Raw genomic sequence first — 19,079 nt, forward strand, 5'->3', positions numbered from 1 at the left:
AAGGCTGAAGTAAGCAGCAGGGCTGTAGCACCAAGAGACGTCTTGTTTGATCCCATTGGGAGGAGAAGCGTGAGATGGGGGCAATCCTGCTAATCTGCTGAAGGTAATCGTATTAAAGGCTCATCCCTCCAGGTAGATACCTAGAAGGAACCACTGTGCAGTCCAGGAAGGAGGAGGCAAAAGGCGACGACGCAGAGGGTGAATAAGTAGGAGAAGCAGGGGTGGGGGGGGGGGGGGAACACAAGGGCAGTTCATCCAAAGAATAAGAGAAGGTGGAAACCACAGATGTACAGGATGAGGAAGAAAAGGGGGGTAAAGGAGGAGAAGCAAAGTGAGGTGCAGGGCAGGGTGAGTGAAGGAGGAAGCTGAAAGAGAAGTGGAGATGGACGGTACAGTGTAGAGGGGTTAGGAACAGATTTGAGAGGAGGAGGGGTGGGAATAGGAGCCAGAGGAAGAACTCGGGAATGAAGAGGAAGTGATGAAATGGATGAAAAGTTAAAGGGGGAGAATGTGGAGGCGAGAAAGGAGTAGAATGGAACAAAAGAGGGATAAGAGAAGGAAACTAAGTTATGGGGGAGCTTCAGAGGTGGATGAGCCTGGAGATGGGGAGAAAGAGGTGGGCCATGAGGAGGAGGGAGAAGTAAAAGGGTCTTCCAGATACTGGGGTTGGGGGGGGGGGGAAATTCAGTGATTTGTTTTCCAGAATTGTGACGTCAGCTGCAGCCCTTTCAAAAACCTGAAATCTAAAACTGTTGTAATTTGGCAAATGATTAATAACACAAGTGTTTGTGACAAGGTTCCTGATGCCACGATGCTAGACTGCACACTGCTTGAACCTACATTATCAAAGGCTCAGCAGTTAATCTCAGGCGGCATATATTATCTTCTATGTACTTATGTATCTATATATTTATTACTTTACTCCTGCTGTAGAACTAAAGGAAAAAAACCTTTGACTCTATCCAATGCTCTACTCTACGTCTCATCTTACATCTATCTCAATATATCCTCTGTCCCCACTCTCTGACTCATCCCAAACCTCATTTGATTACTATGATCTCCAAAATAACCCTTTCTAGACTCTTCCCTCCTCTACCCCTCCTTGACCACCCCAAACCTCATTTTACTACTATGATCTCTCTAACAACCCTTTGTAAATTCTTCCCTCACGTATCCCTCCTTTGACGCCTCTCAAACCTCATTTTATTAGTATAACCTCCCTAAACTATTTCTGGAGACTCTTCCTTCCTCCATCTCTCCTTTTACTCATCCCAAACTGCATCTTACTACTATGATCCCCCAAATAACACTTTACAGACTTTTCCCTCTTCTATCCCTCCATTACTCTATTAAATCCAAATATCAGACACCGCTCAAATTAACTCATATTTTCCTATACCAATCCACCACTAATCCTTTTAGGGTTCCAGGGTAGCATGCTACTTGCAAAAAGTGCTTTGACACCTTGTAAGTGCTATATAAATACAACAGATTAAGATCCAAGCTAGCAAGTGGACCCCTTGTCTCTAGGTTGGGGACCTGGGATATACTTCTGGCTCATTAAGGGTGTGTCTGGGAGAGCCAGACTTCAGAAGATAGCCAAGAGACAAATCTTGATGATGGAAGGACGCAAGTCCACCTCACCTCGAGGAGTCTCACATTCCAAAAAACTGCAAGTTGAAAAACAAAGTCATATTTGATTCAGAACTCTCTTTTGTTCCCTAGTAGAAGCTGGTTGTTAAGGGCATCATTCTGGAGCTATCCCAACTCTGAAGAATCGTTCCACTCCTCCAAACGGACCACAGTGGATCCTATTTACCAATTGCATTTTGTACTCTATTTAGCAGTACTGCATGTGTTAATACACATAAGTGTAAGTTACCTTTGTGAATAGCCCGAAGTGTGACTAGATGAGTGGCTTGTGATTGACAGCCCAGACTATTGAAACATAGCACACTCCCTCATTCCAAAGAAAGCCACTGACAAACTTCAGTCTCCAGAACTCAGTGCCTGATCATGTGGCACCACAACCACATAAAAGCAGCCTTGAAAGAACCAAATTGTCACACAGTATACACAAGAATAATGCTTAGATTGCTTTGTACCTAGGTGGTCTGGGAAAGAGATCCAGGATGACTGGATGGGGACGGGCCCACCACCTACATGCCCGACAGAAAACTCCAGCCAGCAATGGAAAGCTGGTCTCTGATCAAATCCTCAGACAGAATAAAAATGGAGGTAGAACATGAGAGGTCAGCGAAACCGACTGTGCACCTCACTGAACACAAAGTGGAACCAAACTACAAGCAATTCAAGTAAAGCCCAAGAACTGATCTATTCTGAAGCGAATTTACCTGAACCAACTTTACTCTAACTGTCCCGTTTCTATTTTCACCCAGTGCTCGGGAATAGCTGAAAGGAAACACATACTACTGCAGGGTGACACATCCATGGTCTCCACTGCTTCGGCCGTGTGACATCCTTTCCACTGGATTCAAGCAAGCCTGGCTGATGAGGGGCGATACCCTGAACCCAGTCCCAGGATGCTTGTTTCCGGTCGAGGAAGGACCTGGCCCGGCAGTTTGAGCTGGACTGTTCACATGGGGAGCAGAGTCGAGACTGGTTTGCATATGGCTTAATCCACACTGAAATGGCATGGGTAACAAAAACACAATGGATAAAACCCAGATCTGTGACTGGGGGGAAATGTTTGATTTGTTCAGCATTCCGTCCATCATCTGTTCTTTTCCCTTTCCAGTTATAGGATCACTCTGGTTCTCCTGATGTGATCTTCTGTTCAGAAGACTGTCACTGGTGCCCGTACAAGTGCTCCCCATAGTTTGGATTCTGCTCAACAACAGAGTGCAGGACTTTGTGGAATGATAGGGGTGAATTTGTGATAGTATTGCTTCATGTTTTTATCATTTTTACACGTCACAACTGGGAATAGGGATGCCTCATTAGCACCAGTTTAATATCTAAATACAGCAACGACAACTGAAAGGTGAGCCATTAAGCTTTTCAAAGGGCCTGCCACTGTGCAGCAGCATGCCTGGTGGCGAGTTTACTCCCTTTTGCTCTGTTTGAGCTAGAAAAACGTTTTTTAGCTAAAGTCTATAAATTAGGCATCAGATGAGGGATGATGAAACAGATCCAATGTTGTGAATGAAGCACTGCAGGATTGCATAATTGCAGTGGCCCTACATATATCTTTCCCAGGGGAAAGGCATTTACAGGCGGTTAGTAGTTTACAATTATTAAGGTGTTGTTTCACCAGCCTCATTAACACTCAAAGCAAACTGATCCCAAAAGAGGAAGGGGAGGAGAAGGTCATCAAATGATGTGTTGCCATGGACCATTAGTGCAAGTACGGGGGGGGAATTCCGCATCCTGCAGTACAACGCGGTGAGCTGCACAGTGGTGCAGCCAGTGTGTGTAATGGGCCCTAGTGCAAAGAAGGAAATGGCCCCTCGGGTGCTGTTTGAAGTGCAAACTACAGCAATGATAGGGATTTGGGGGGCTGGAAGCCTCTGGGCCCAGTGCCACTGCACCTGCTGCACCAGTGGAAGCTGTGCCCCTGGAGCTCCTACCAGCACCTGCAACCTTAACTGCAAACCACTGTAAACAGCAACACATTGTGTTGGACCATATTTACTACACGCTTTGAGCCACAACTGTCACCAGCCAACGTTGGTCCCAAAACTGTCTTGTTCGCACAACACTTAGCGCAACCTAGACTTGTTTTAAGCAGACAGCCAAGCAAGCTGTTTTTCCAGTATCGAGCCTTGGGTACAAATCTCTACACGCAGACAACCGTACGAAACTAGGTACATTTCTGATGGAAATATCTGGTGGTGTAACCGTTTGCCCATTGTTTCTGCATGCTTTCATTTGAAGCTAGGACTCCAAGCAAGGGTAGTTCATGATAGAAAGGGCTTAAACGCCTCGTCAGGGGTAGTAAGCGCTACATAAATGCAATTTAAAAACTTTGTGTGACGTGATCTGGCCTTATATGGAATCCCAGTGCTGTTTCTGCTGTTTCTACTGTGTGATGCCCACACTGCGTAGATGATCATGGGTTGTGACCTACCTGACGCAATATGTTGCAACACTCACATCATCTTTCTGAGAGAAAATTCTTTGTGTGCAGAAGTTGATCAACTATCAACTGTGCCCCTCCGCTTTACGTAGCCGACCTTAGCTAAAGCGTTGTAAATCTGGGCCTAAACATTTGTAAAACCACTGCTGATAGGACAACTTACAGTGAAGCGCCCAAACATTCCAAATCCGCCTGCAGGTAACACTCCAGAGCCACCTTCCCAATAGAGAAAGACCCTCTCCTGAAAGACCATCCTTGGAAAATAATGCCATAGAACATCAGTTCCGGTCTATAATTTGCTTAGATCGCCGTGGCATGAAACACCACCAACTGTAAGATTTCTTCATAGAGAAAATCCTCTGAATTCAAAGCCCATCTTAAAATCCCCCAAAACCATTATCAAAAACTAACCATCCAGACAACTGCCCCACCATAATCAAAGCACTCTAAAATATATTTTTCCCCCATTTCAGTTTCATTGAATGAGCAAATCTTCTTTTTCCCCACTACAGTCCAGCTTCTTCCTAAATAGGAATTCTCAAAAATCAGGACCAATGTCCTTGCACAGCTTATAGGGGTCTGCTAAGCCTCCAAGAGTGAAACTGAGCGAGAGGGTAGAGAACCTGTTCATTGTTAGCACTAGAAGGAAGAGGCTCCTCCAGGCCCTTCCTATCTGACCAATCACATTGTCTCAGGCTAGTTCACTTCCTGCCCGACTCTTGCCAAGTTTCTGGTGGTTTGCCTTAAGGAGTTTCCTTAGAATTAATTCTCTGCGTCCTAGGGCGGTCAACCTTCATGCAGTTTGCAGGATTGCTCCACAATGATGGCTTCTGTCCCTCTGCTATGGTTGCTACTTTTCCTACAGGCCATTTGTTTACATTTTCCTATGCTAGAGCAGGCAGGAGATGGTATGTGAAAAAGAAAATCAAAAACATTTAATTCTTTAGCGTGACAAAACTTTTCTCTTTAGTACATTAGAGTATTTGAGAAGTATTTATTAAACGTGAGAGTTTTAAAACATGAACTAAAAACAGTCCTACCTCCACCAAGATGACAATGCTATTAGTGAACCAAGAGGCATATCAGCGGTTATGTGCTCCCTGAATGTGGCATGGATTCCTGTTTTAAATGGAGCAGTATTATAGGCAATGAACCACAGGAGTGGTTTTTGTATAGCACACCTCCTGAACTTACATATTTGAGGGTTCTCTTAATGTGATAATGAACAAAAAGGAGCCTTGGCAAAATAAAGTATTTGGGTAGGATCACACAATTTGGTCAAGCAAGGAAGTTGGGATTAAGGTCAGATCATTTGGTTTCACACTGCAAGTTAGCCGCCAGGTGGATATCTCTTTCTGACATCAAAGGTTAATGCTTTAAACTCAATTCTTAGCAGATGAAATTAAACCTTGAGTAACAGGCAAAATCCACATTTAGTTTTTTTGCCGTTTTACATTGCGAGAAGTATGATACCATAAGGAGATTTGCCTGGGTACAGAGAAAGCCGAGCAGAGGAAGGATTTTGAACCTGGTTCCCCGTCCTACAGGATCGCAGCTGGAGCCACTAAGCCACATTGCCTCTGAGACTCGGCTCGTTTTGGGCTTGAGGTTCTAAGAGGACCTCGAGCTGAAGCGGGGCCTGGCTAAGGCTTTCAGTGGCTCGCTAACCTCTAGTAATGCACAAAGCAGCTTCAGGAGCAAGACCAGCTTTAGAGATGGAGACACACCAACCTGGTGTTAAACAGCCATGATCAAAACCGGTGTATTTAGGTGAAGTGCTAAAGCTGAGATTAGATGTCAAGTATCCTAGTCCCATGGCTAAAATGAACCCACCGGACCACATCAACTCCTGCTGTCTGCCCATCTCAGTGACGTACGCATTGTTTTTGGGGTCCTGTCAAGGTTTTCTTTATCATAACATTCACTACTGAGAGTGTTTCTAAGCTCCCCTGACATATTCATTTAATGAGAAAAAGACCTACAAGTCTTTTAAATTGAGTTATTTTCTAAATTCTCATTATTTCACTGAGTTATATATTTTAAGATGGCTTAATTTAGAGGAGGCAGGGATAGAATGAAATACCTGAAATGTGCCGTGTGACATAGACCACCCTTTAAACATCCTCTAGTGTAGATGCATCGTCAGGGTCAGGAACATCTTAAGTATTTTGGGGGCCTTAGGCCAAAGTATTCTGGGGAGCCCTGTTCAGAACACCCTTGAATTTATGAATCAATTTCAGCTCTTTCATGCCCTCTTTGCCAGGCCACTGACGCACTCCTCCAAATTCTAAATGTGTTTACATGTAATATTCAGGGATAGTGGCGTGTTTTCAATATTGTAACACATCAGCTCACTATTACTGCAAATAATCTCTGAGACACTCTCCCATTTCTCATTTGAGAGGTCCTGTTTTGATCTAAAAGAAGCTTTTATGGATGCTACATGAAACATAAACACAACATTTCTCTGCAAAATGTCTGTAATAAAGTCTCACACATCACCCACATTAAAAATAAATGAAAAACAAACAGTATTTAAATCAATCTCTATAAGAATTATTCAAGGTAATCGGGGCAAAATTGCATAACAGAGCTGGCTACATCAGGGACCCCCCCTCCATGGGCGTAGGAAGTGTGGGGGACACGGGGGATATATCCCCCCCCAGATTTTTGAGGGTGGGGGACACGGGGGACGAAGGTGGGGGGGACAAGGGGACACAATAATTTCCCCTCTCACATCTATTATTCAGAGGGCCATTAGCGCACAAAAGCGCTACTTATGATAGCCCTGTACGGACCATCCTCCAATCTGATGGTAACAGAATGAAGGTGAGTCCGGAGGCCCTCTGCCCTTTTGTCCTGTTCACAGCTGTGGGAATTAAGGGTGCTCATAAGAACAAAGGGCACAAGGAGGAGAAAAGAGTTTTGGATGATTACTGTCTGCATCACCTGCCGCCTTGAAGAGGAGCACTGCAGGATGCCTTCAAGAGGAGCTGCAGGACAATGAGGAAGATCTAAAGACACCTGCAGGCTAGAAAGGAGACTGTGAAACACAATATTTGTATTTGCCTAAGATCACACCAGTTGGTGAAACAATGAAGTCGAGATTGAGCCCAGATTTTACCTTTTCACACAACAATTTAGCTATTAGAAGGGTATATTTTTCTAACATTTATGTTTAGTGTTTTGTTTTCTAGGTAATGAAGCGCTTGATTACAGCGTGGCTAACAGGGAAAAGCACTATTTCATTTTGGGCCGTTATGCCTAGCGTTATTATTTATGTTGTTGTTATCGCTACGTTCTTCAGCATATTGAAGTATATTATCTTTTCTCTATCTTTTCTTCACTCTACTCTGAAACAATCTACCCTATGCCACTGCACCCTACACCACTTTTCTCCACTCTGTGCTACTCTAAGCCACTGCAATCTATGCTGTACTACTCCACTCTACACCATGCCACTGCAATCTATGCTATTCTACTCTAACCATTGTACACTACACCCCTGCACTCTGCCAGTGCACTGTTCACCACTTTACTCAAAACCAATGCACTCTATGCCAATCTACTCTGCACCACAGCACTCTTTTCCACTGCTTTCAATGCCACTGTACTCTGCGCCACAGCACTTTATGCCACTGCACTCTATGTTACTCTACAATACACCACTGCACTCTGCGACCCTCTAATCTGCAACATTGCACTTTCTTCCACTGAACTCAACGCCACTCTACTCTGCATCACTGCACTCAATGCCACTGTGCTCTGTCCCACTGCACTCTTTTCTGCACCACTGCACTCTAATCTACTCTACACCACTCCACTGTAGGGCACTTCACTCTACTTTGAAATCATCTCCTCTATGCCACTGCAATCTACACAACTCCACTCTATGCTATGCCAGTCCAATCTACCCTGCACCACTCCAATGTGCCCTGCACCACTCCAATCTGTTCTGCACAGTTCTATGCTACTGCACTCTACATCACCATGCTCCACTCTGCAACAATCTACTCTTCACCACTATACTGTACTCTGCAGCAATCTACTCCATGCCACTGCACTCTACGCCACTCTATTCTACTCTGCGCCACTATACGCTACACCACTCTTCTCTACTCTGCATCACTCTACATCACTGCACTCTACACCAATGCATTCTATGCCACTCTACTCAGCAGCACTTCCCTTTATGACACTCTACTCTGCAACACTGCACTCTGCCACTGAACTATACTCCTCTCTACTCTGCACCACAGCACTCTACTCTGCACCGCTCAACTATATGCCACTCTACTGCACTCTACACCAGTGTACTATATGCCACTACACTCTATGCCACTCTACTCTGCATCACTGCACTCCACCACTGCACTCTACACCAGCCTACTCTACCTTGCACCACTTCATTCTACCATGCAACGCATCACTCTATGACACAGCACTCTGAACCACTGCAATCTATGCTGTGCCACTCCACTCTGCTCCCCTCTACTCTTCACCTCTCTACGCTACTGCACTGGATGCTAAACCAGTGCAGTATTCACCAATGCACTCTACACCACTTTACTCAAAACCAATGCACTCTAGATCACTACACTCTACGCCAATCTACTTTGCACCACTGTACTCTATGCCACTTCACTCTAGACCACCCAACTCCACTCTATGACACTTCACTCTGACATTACACTCCATGATACTAGACTCTGACACTCTATTCCATTAAACTCCAACACTTTCTCCGCTCTGTAACTCCCTACACAACTCCCTATACGCCACTTCATTCCACTTTACTCCACTGTATACCATTCCACACCACTCTATGCCACTTCAATCTACGATACTCTTACTCAACGCCACTGCACAACCCTCTATGCCACTCTACTATACAACAATGTACTATGTTCACTGTAACACTCTACCCAACTTCTCTATGCCACTTCACATTACTTACCTTCACTCTACTCCAGTTCACTCTTCCTTATGCCTTTCCACTCTAGGACACTCTGCCACTCCACTCTCTGACACTCTATTACATTGTGACACTACTCCACTCTACTAATACTTTATGGCATTGGCGCTTGATTAGTGATTCAGATCTCCATTGATTGCCTTCTCACTCATATGAGATGTGAGTCCGATTTATCTTCGCCGTTTTAGTTACAAGCACTCTGTAACCCTTTTAACTCAAGCTTAACGAAGGCTTAGGATGATCCTGATACTTGTCTAGGGGATCGAAATATCGTTGGCCAAAGTACCTTGACTTGAATTTGTGATATTGTACATAAGTTAGCATAAGCATAGGTACTATGAGCTAATGACTTCTTGATTCACTATTTGAGTAATTCATGTAAAAGTCAGTGTATAAAAGCTTGTAAATCATTATTGTGGATGCTAAACTTGTAGGAAAGTAGCCTCTTTCTAGCTTGGTTACCCCCACATTTGGCCTGTTTACCAGTGTGTTTGAGTGTGTCTACTGGGATCCTGCTAATCAGGACCCCAGTAGTTATGCTCTCTCCCTTAAATTATGGTTGTTGCATACTGGTAACCCAGTATTTCATCCACAATTGCCATACTGGTGCCTCCTTATAAGTCCCTAGTATATGGTACTTTTGTACCCAGGGCATTGGGGTTCCAGGAGATCCCTATGGGCTGCAGGATTTCTTTTGCCACCCATAGGGAGCCCATGCAAAGGCTTCTTCAGGACTGCCATTGCAGCCTGCATGAAAAGGTGCATGCACCCTTTCACTGCCAGTTACACTGCACCAGGTCACTTATAAGTCACCCCTATAGCAGGCCCTCCAGCCCTGAGGGCAGGGTGCAGAGTAACTGTGTGTGAGGGCACCCATGCACTAGCAGAGGTGCCTCCACGACCTCCAGGACCATTTTCCCAGAATTCCTGAGTGCGGGGATACCATTTTTGACGTGTACTTGAAATAGGTCACTATCTATTCCCAGCTACATAATGGTAACTCCGAACATAGGTATGTTTGGTATAAAACATGTTGGAATCTTACCCCAAGGCTTTTGCAAGCATTGGTTGTATGATTTCATGCATTCTGGGGGCTCCTTAGAGGACCCTCAGTATTGCCATTCCAGCCTTCTGAGGTTTTCCAGGCAGGCCCAGCTGCTGCCACAAGGTTTCTGCCCTCCTGCTGCTTGAGAAGTTCAAGCCCATGAAGGCAGAACAAAGGATTCCCTTTGGAAATATGAGATACAGGCTTTGGAGGGGTAGCTTCCTTCCCCAGGCCACTGAAAATGCTTTGAAGGGCACATTTGGTGCCCTCCTTGCATAATCCAGCCTACACCTGTTCAGGTACCCCCAGTCCCTGCTCTGGCATGAAGCTGGACAAAAGAAAGGGGAGTGACCACGCCCCTGTCCATCACCACCCTGGTGTGGTGCTCAGAGCTCCTCCAGCGGGTCCCTGTGTTTTGCCATCTTGGATTCCAAATTGGCAGCAAACTCTGGGAGCATTTGAGTGGTCAGTGCCAGCAGGTGGTGTCAGAGAGGTCCCCTGAAATGTGCTTACCTGTTTAGCTGACCAATCCCCCTTTCAGGGCTATTTAGGATCTCTCCTTTGGGAGGTTCTTCAGATTCGGATTGGAAGACTCCAGCAGGAATCCTCTGCATCCTTTACTTCACCTTCTCACGGAAGAAACTGCATCTGGACCCTCCAGGAACTCCACAAACTGCAACAACGAAGCAAAGACGACTTCTGCAACATTGTATATTCAGCTCTTGCCAGCAAATGCAGCTGTTTCCCGGTCGTGCATCCTCAGAGGACAGCCTGTCTTCAGCCTGCACCAGAAGAATGAACGAATCTCCCTTGGAGTGAAGGAGTCACTCCCCTGCTTCAGCAGGCACCTCTCTGCAACAACAACCATCTGCTTGGGTCCCCTCTCCTGTTGAGTTGCATGGATCCTACATCACGGGTGGTGGACTGAAGTGGTCGCAATGGTCCTGACATCCTACTGTCCAACTTTGGTGGAGGTAAGAGCGTGCCTTCCCACTCAAGACACTAACCCTGTTCACCACGTGTTTTTCGGTTGCCAAGGATTGTTGGCATCCTTCTATGAAATTCTTTGTGCACAATGTAACTCTGGCCCCCAGCACTCCTTCCTGCAATGCACAGCTTCCTGAGTGGTTCTCTGGCAGTGTGGGATCCTTTGTTTTTGTGCTGCGTGGGCCTCCTTTTGCAATTCCTTTGTCCCCGTGCTAGAGGACTCCTGTGTGCACTGGCTAGTTTTCTGTGGGCTCTCGGAGTTGTTGAGAGCCCCCTACGACTCCTCCTCCTGGGTAGAGTCCACCAGGTCCCTCCTGGTCCCAGGCAGTGCCATTTTCCCCTTACCGTGAGCTTTGCATGTGTGCCAAGGTTTGTTGGCGGAATCCAGCAACGCAAACCAGACTGCAATCATCCATCCGGTGTGGGATATCATCTGCACCAACCAGGAACCCACATCCATCTTCTTGGGTGCAGTACAGACTGTTCTTCTTCACCAGTGGTTCTTCTTGTGCACCTTGATTCGGGTTAGCAGGGGCTCCTGTCCGTCCTGGACTCTTCTGTGCTTCTTGGACCTAGTCCCATTCTTCCACAGGTCTTTAGGTCCAGGAATCCACCCTTTGTGTCTTGAAGTATCTTCTGGTTCTTGCATTATCTTCTTTCTCGTGTTCTTGTGTGTTCTAGGAAAGTTACTGTGATATACTCCTGCTTTCCTGGGCTCTGAGGTAGGTTCTATTACTTACCGTTGGTGTTTTCTAATACTTCCAGCGCCCCTTACACACCACACTTGCCTAGGTGGGAAACCGACATTCGCATTCTACTTTCTTAGATTATGGTTTGTGTTTCCCCTAGGCCCATTTCTAACCATTGTGATTTTCACTAATTGCACTGTTTTCTAACTGTTTTTATTGCTATTGCTGCATACTAGTGTAAATCATTGGTGTATTACTTACCTCCTAAAGGAGTATAGTCTCTATGGTATTTTGGCATTTGTGTCACTAAAATAAAGTACCTTTATTTTTGTAACACTGAGTATTTTCTTTCATGTGTGTGAGTGCTGTGTGACTACAGTGGTATTGCAGGAGCTTTGCACGTCTCCTAGATAAGCGCCTTGGCTACAGCTACCCCTAGAGAGCCTGGCTTCTAGACACTGCCTACATTTCACTAATAAGGGATAACTGGACCTGGTATAAGGTGTAAGTACCATAGGTACCCAATACAAACCAGGCCGGCCTCCTCTAAACCACTGTACTATATAGGTTCCTTTTTACATTTTTCTTGTAATTGGTAACATTGGGTCATCCAGATAACTTGTGTAATGCCCGAATACCAGTCTTTCTCAATTTCACCAGTTGATGTTTTCCCACTACATTTGATCTTTTATATTTTGATTGAATAAATGTATGAAACATTCCATTTGCATATTACTTTAATATCATTGTTTATGGGAGTGGTGTTGCATTTTATTCAAGGGACCCCTGTTCCTTTAAAGTTAGTTTACTGCTCCATTCTAGGACACTCTACTTACTCCATGACACTACGCCACACCAGTCGATGACACATCATTCTCCTTTATGCCATTAACTTTGAGCCATGCTGAATAGTAGTCTCACTAGTGTACAGCATGGCTAAAACACATTGGCAAAGGCAATAGAACTTGCATAGGCGAGACCTATTGGCTTTGCCAATGCTTGTTTATAAGGTATGAACTTCAAGGTGACTTGCAATATCCTTATGTATGCAAGGGGTATTTTACCCCATATAATACATGGTCACACCACCAACTTTCCCACAAACCACTTAAAACCTTAGTGCATAGCTTCTGTCATTCCATGCTATTAAAGTAGAGCAGAAGAAAGAAAGCAACATTCCATTTTTTGCTTTAAACATCTGCATTAATTATGCTCTGTGACCTGATCTGCCTTTTACCTTGGCTGCTAGCTCTGGCAGAAGGCACTGTAATGTCAGAACTCGACTGTAATAACCCTATCATAGTCATTTTCCGATGTCTTTTCTTTATAATCAGTGAATGTCTTTTCTTTATACGCAGTTACTTGGTGCATCACAGACAGCCATTTCTAAAGAAATTAGTGACTGCAGTTTATACAGAGATTAGAGAATCCATGTTTATATAGCCTGTAACTGCAAGAGCTTCTTCAGTGGAAATGCTTCTAGTTATGACTGATGTGGAGCTGAGCTGCCCAAGATCACACACAGGAGTAGAAGTGTTATTAGAACTATGGTTTCTGAGCACAGTTTACAACTCTTGTACCTACTCGCTTTTGCTATCTCCAGTGCGGTTCCAATTGGCATGAGGCGAAGGGCATGATGGTTGCGGGGCGCAAAGGGTATGTTCTTCCTTTTTACCCTCCTACCTTTATTTGCTTGGTGCATGAAGATGCAAGGTTAATCAACATGTTATTTTCACATTTGAGCTAATTACTTTGTGAATGTAAATAACAATTAAAGATACTTTCAGACTGTGAAAACATGCCTTCCTTTCTCCCTATTTCACTTCCAATATATATGATTGTGTATATTTATCGGAGCCTGCAGTTCGTAAACAACGAGCGATTTGTATAGGATTGACTGAAAGTCCCCAAGGCTGTCCCTGTCCCCCCCAGAAATGTATTGTCTCCTACGCCCCTGCCCCCCTCCCCGAAAGGATGTGGCCCTGGGCCAGAGCCCACTTGTCACCCATCTCTCGTCAAGGTGACTCCAAGAGTGAAAATTGTCCTGGGAAGTGACCGTGGAAAGATGGTCACCGTAATGTGACTATTACTGTCCATCCCAAAGACCAGTGACAACCTTCGCTGTTACCCCTACAGCAACAGCGATCAGCTTCACTCCCAAGATCATCTGTTCAAAGTGGATAGAGACTACAGTCCAGGCGCCACGTCCATTCGTACAGCGCTTCAACCCCCAAACGAGGCGCATATCATTGCATAAGGGCCAACATCTACTTTCCAGTAAACCCTCTGTGCACCTGCCTCAGACCACAACGTGCCTCGAGGTGCTGCACTGCGCAGAGTTATCGAGTCGCTATACACACTTCCCTTTATTCATACATTCTCTCAGATCTCACATTGTGGCAGTTTGGTACTTTCGGGTGTGTAACTACTTTTAAAAAGAGAGAAGAACTGCATTTCTAGAAGTCATAAATAGGTGACTATGGCCATAAGCGCCACAATAGCTCCGTTGGTTAACGCGCCTGCTGCAAAGCGCTGTGCCTAGCCCGGCACGGGATATAGTTGTGAGTGACAAACCCCTCTGCGATAGGTTCGCAGCCGAAATGTAGGTGTAACCTGCTGCTCGTGCGGTTCAATCCCGGTAGTGCCAACCCAGACCTTCAGCCTTCTGATATCGATAGCAGATGAAGTAGGTATAAAAAGTGCGTGAGGGCGCACCCTCTCTAAATAAAGGTAACACAGAGCCCAGGTGTGAAATAGGTATTTGAAGAGTCAAAATTTGACACGTGGAATCATTGAAAAGGGGACAGGACCCACTGGGTACAGCTACAAGGCAACTTGTGTCCCCTTTGCGAAAGGCATGAGGGGTCCGGTGGGACCAGGGCGTTATCATCACCCACGGGCAAGGCTGGGGTGGTGGGGGGCTTGAGTCCGAGATGTCAAGGTCCCCAATCTGAGGGTGACACCCCTCCCTTCCACTGCCCTGCCCCTCCTCACCTGCTCTGCGCCCCTCAGCCTGCTCTCCTGGCTCCGGACTCCGGCAGGATTGAAGATGCTGCTGGTCTCCGCCTGAGCATGGATGGGGGGGCGGGGGGGTCATTAGCTCAGGGATTAGCAATCCTCTAGCTGTCAGGTGGCATTACCAAGATCCCTTCTGAAGGGAAACTTCTTCGGAAAAGTCAAAGGTTGGTGGTTTGGAGCCGAGAGGAGGGTGCAGGGGGCGGCCATATGTCCCACCCGGCTAACCCCGCCCTCAGCCTGCCTCCCCTTAGCTTAATAACGCGGCGTGACGTCCCAAGATGGAGGGCCGGGCCTGCAAAGAAGCAGGGACGGGCGGCACCACCTTGGCCTCGTGTCTCAGTTCTGTGGGGGGTGGTCTGGACATCTCCTGGGGGGAGACTTCTGCAGGTCCTTCTGCTGTCCCAAGTCTTCAGGGTGCCTTTGTGGAAGGCATGGTTACTCACGTGACCCCTCGTAACACGAGCCCTCTGATGGGTATCCTTTGAGTCGGGAACAAAATTCACCTTTTTTTAATAGTTCTGCTTTTCAAACTCTACATGTTCCCTCTGCTAATGTGTGACCTACAGTGCGACCAGATTGACCCATAACACAAGGTGAGCCCCAGAGTTTCCTTTCACAATCCATTGGCTCACTTCAACGAAATTAAAACTACAAGTCCCAGAATGCTTTGATGGGGTCAATCAAAACCTTGGACTGCGGGAAAAGGTGCTCCTTGACCTGGGGGAATACACTAACCTTAGATGCTCGTTTGCAACTTTGAAAATGTTGACCCACTCCACAGTAGGCTAAAGAAAAACCCACTCCACAGTAGCCTAAAGAAAATACAAGTCTGACTGTGTTAAAATGCAAAAAGCAGAGTAAAGTATTGCCAATACTCTGCTGTTGCTGCTTTTGGCATTGTCAATAAAGGATTGTTTTCATGTTTTAGAGACACCCATCATGTTGTTCGCGATGGCACGAGATAGCAGTCGTCTTGAAAGTACGTGTCATTATATCAATATATCAACTTCAGAATGCCCTTTGTCATTGGCGAGCTATATATCATTATATTTAAGTTCAAAAACTTGCACTGCAATGAACACCACGACCAAAACAACCAAGTTCAATCTTCTGGGAAGAGGATTTCAGATACAGCAGCCATCTTGGATTGAAATCAGCTAAGCATAACATCTATATTTGTAAAGTACATATTCAACCATGGGCCTCTCAACAACACATGTTTATCATTTTATTGACCCTAGAACTTCGATTAAAGGCTCAGTGGACCCAGCAGGATTTGAACCTGCAATCCTGAGATCAAGCACAGGCACGCTGCAGTGAACGCATTACTCCACTAAACCACCAGACCCAACTCATAAAAGAAGAAGTCAGAATCTTGTGTCTCAAAGCAGTTCATATTTGCAGTTGTCAGAGAATCATGGTAGAGCCAGTGACTTGCGGTTGGAACTTTTGATTTCCTACTTTTTTTCACAAACTTGCAACTCCGATCATTTTCACAATCACCGCCATTTTTAAGTCCTTGAATATTCATACCTATTCTGAGTGAGCACTGTTTTCTATCACTTTTTTGGGGGGTTTTGTACATTCTTAATTTGCAATGTACATCACTCATTTTTCATTGTCTGCATTGTATATATTGTCATTGTCCTCTAAATTTGCAAGACTGGAACTCATTTTGGACTTATGTGATTTGAACTATATGGTAAGTCCATAGGAGTCTTTCATAAGGACTACACTTTAAAGATTTTCTAGAGAACAAAACATATCCATTGTTTTCTTTTTTCTTCTATGAGAAAGATGCTTTATGTTTAGAGAAGAAATGACTGAGGTAGGGGACTTGTTACTTTAGGTGATAAGGTAAAAGGATTGCCTATTGTAGGAAGGTCGCCTCTTTCTAGCCTTGTTACCCCCACTTTTGGCCTGTTTGTGAGTATATGTCAGGGTGTTTTTACTGTCCCACTGGGATCCTGCTAGCCAGGGCCCAGTGCTCATAGTGAAAACCCTATGTTGTCAGTGTGTTTGTTATGTGTCACTGGGATCCTGCTAGCCAGGACCCCAGTGCTCATAAGTTTGTGGCCTGTATGTGTTCCCTGTGTGGTGCCTAACTGTATCACTGAGGCTCTGCTAACCAGAACCTCAGTGTTTATGCTCTCTCTGCTTTTAAAATTGTCACTACAGGCTAGTGACTAATTTTACCAATTCTGATTGGCACACTGGAACACCCTTATAATTCCCTAGTATATGATACCTAGGTACCCAGGGTATTAGGGTTCCAGGAGATCCCTATGGGCTGCAGCATTTCTTTTGCCACCCATAGGGAGCTCAGACAATTCTTACACAGGACTGCCACTGCAGCCTGAGTGAAATAACGGCCACATTATTTCACAGCCATTTTATACTGCACATAAGTAACTTATAAGTCACCTATAGGTCTAACCCTCACGTGGTGAAGGTTAGGTGAAAAGTTACTTAGTGTGTGGGCACCCTGGCACTAGCCAAGGTGCCCCCACATTGTTCAGGGCAAATTCCCCAGACTTTGTGAGTGCGGGGACACCATTACACGCGTGCACTACATATAGGTCACTACCTATATGTAGCGTCACAATGGTAAATCCGAACATGGCCATGTAACATGTCTAGGATCATGGAATTGTCACCCCAATACCATTCTGTTATTGGGGGGACAATTCCATGCATCCCTGGGTCTCCAGCATAGAGCCCGGGTACTGTCAAACTAACTTTCCGGGGCCTCCACTGCAGCTACTGCTGCTGCCAACCCCTCAGACAGGTTTCTGCCCCCCTGGGGCCTGGGCAGCCTGGTCCCAGGAAGGCAGAACAAAGGATTTCCTCTGAGAGATGGGTGTTACACCCTCTCCCTTTGGAAATAGGTGTGAAGGGCCTGGGAGGAGTAGCCTCTCCTGGCCTCTGGAAATGCTTTGAAGGGCACAGATGGTGCCCTCTCTGCATAAGCCAGTCTACACCGGTTCAGGGATCCCCCCAGCCCTGCTCTGGCACGAAACTGCACAAAGGAAAGGGGAGTGACCACTCCCCTGACCAGCACCTTCCAGGGGAGGTTCCCAGAGCTCCTCCAGTGTGCCCCAGACCTCTGCCATCTTGGATGCAGAGGTGTGAAGGCACAATGGACAGCTCTAAGTGGCCAGTGCCAGCAGGTGACATCAGGGACCCCTCCTGATAGGTTCTTACCTTTCTCAGTAGCCAATCCTCCTCTGTGGGCTATTTAGTGTCTCTCCTTTGGGCATCTCACCAGATAACGAATGCAAGGGCTCACCAGACTTCCTCTGCACTTCCCTCTTCAACTTCTGCCAAGGATCGACCGCTGACTGCTCCAGGACGCCTGCATAACCGCAACAAAGTAGCAAGAAGACTACCAGCAACATTGTAGCGCCTCATCCTGCCGGCTTTCTCGACTGTTTCCTGGTGGTGCATGCTCTGGGGGCTGTCTGCCTTCACCCTGTGGAGAGGCTCCACTCTCTCAACCCAGGCCCCCGCCCCACGGGCACCCCTTCTAGCCCCACACACACTCATGGCCCCTTCACCTGCCACACCTGTCATTTCTCCTGCTCCTCATCCATCACACCACACACCAACCATAGCGACCCCCCTTCAACAAACACAACACCCCAACGCAATACTCACCCGCTCTGCCCCCACCCCCACCAACCAACCCCCGCACACCAGCCCACAACCAGAACACACCCCGCAACAACACCCTCATGCACCACACCAACACCACCCACCACAACCACCTCAACTGCCTGCTCCTCAACACCTGCTCCCTTCATAAACATGCCATAGAACTCTGGGACCTCATCACATCACACTCATCTGACATCGCCTTCCTCACGGAAACCTGGACCAACCCCTCCTCGGAACCCGACATAGCCATCGCCATCGCCACCCACAAGTGACACAAACTCCAACGCAAAGACCGCCTGAACAGGCCAGCTGGTGGCATCGCCATCCTACACAGGGACACCATCAAAGTCACCACCAGCTCCCAAGACACTATCAACAACACAGCACACATGCACTTCCCGGTCCACATCAACAACAACTCCACCCTCAGAGGTACATTAATCTACAGACCACCAGGACCATGCCCCGCCTTCTGCGACACCATCGCCAACACCATCAGCTCGCACGCCCTCACCTCCACAGACTACATCCTCCTCGGTGATTTCAACTTTCACTTGGAAAACTTACAAGACCACAACTCTACCTCCCTCATAGACAACCTCACCAACC

General features: G+C 46.3%; 1 protein-coding gene across 1 annotated transcript in view; it reads right to left on the reverse strand.

Moving 5' to 3' along the window:
- The window catches only part of LOC138268751 (rhodopsin kinase GRK1-like), an 84,747-nt gene extending 69,694 nt beyond the window's left edge, over positions 1 to 15,053 (reverse strand). Inside the window, exon 1 of the mRNA XM_069218739.1 lies at positions 14,790 to 15,053. The gene's annotated coding sequence lies outside the window, so the exon portion shown is untranslated. The remainder of the gene's footprint in view (positions 1 to 14,789) is intronic.
- Positions 15,054 to 19,079: the final 4,026 nt, after the last annotated feature.

Source organism: Pleurodeles waltl, chromosome 12 (assembly GCF_031143425.1).
Source record: "Pleurodeles waltl isolate 20211129_DDA chromosome 12, aPleWal1.hap1.20221129, whole genome shotgun sequence".
Taxonomy (NCBI): Eukaryota; Metazoa; Chordata; class Amphibia; order Caudata; family Salamandridae; genus Pleurodeles; species Pleurodeles waltl.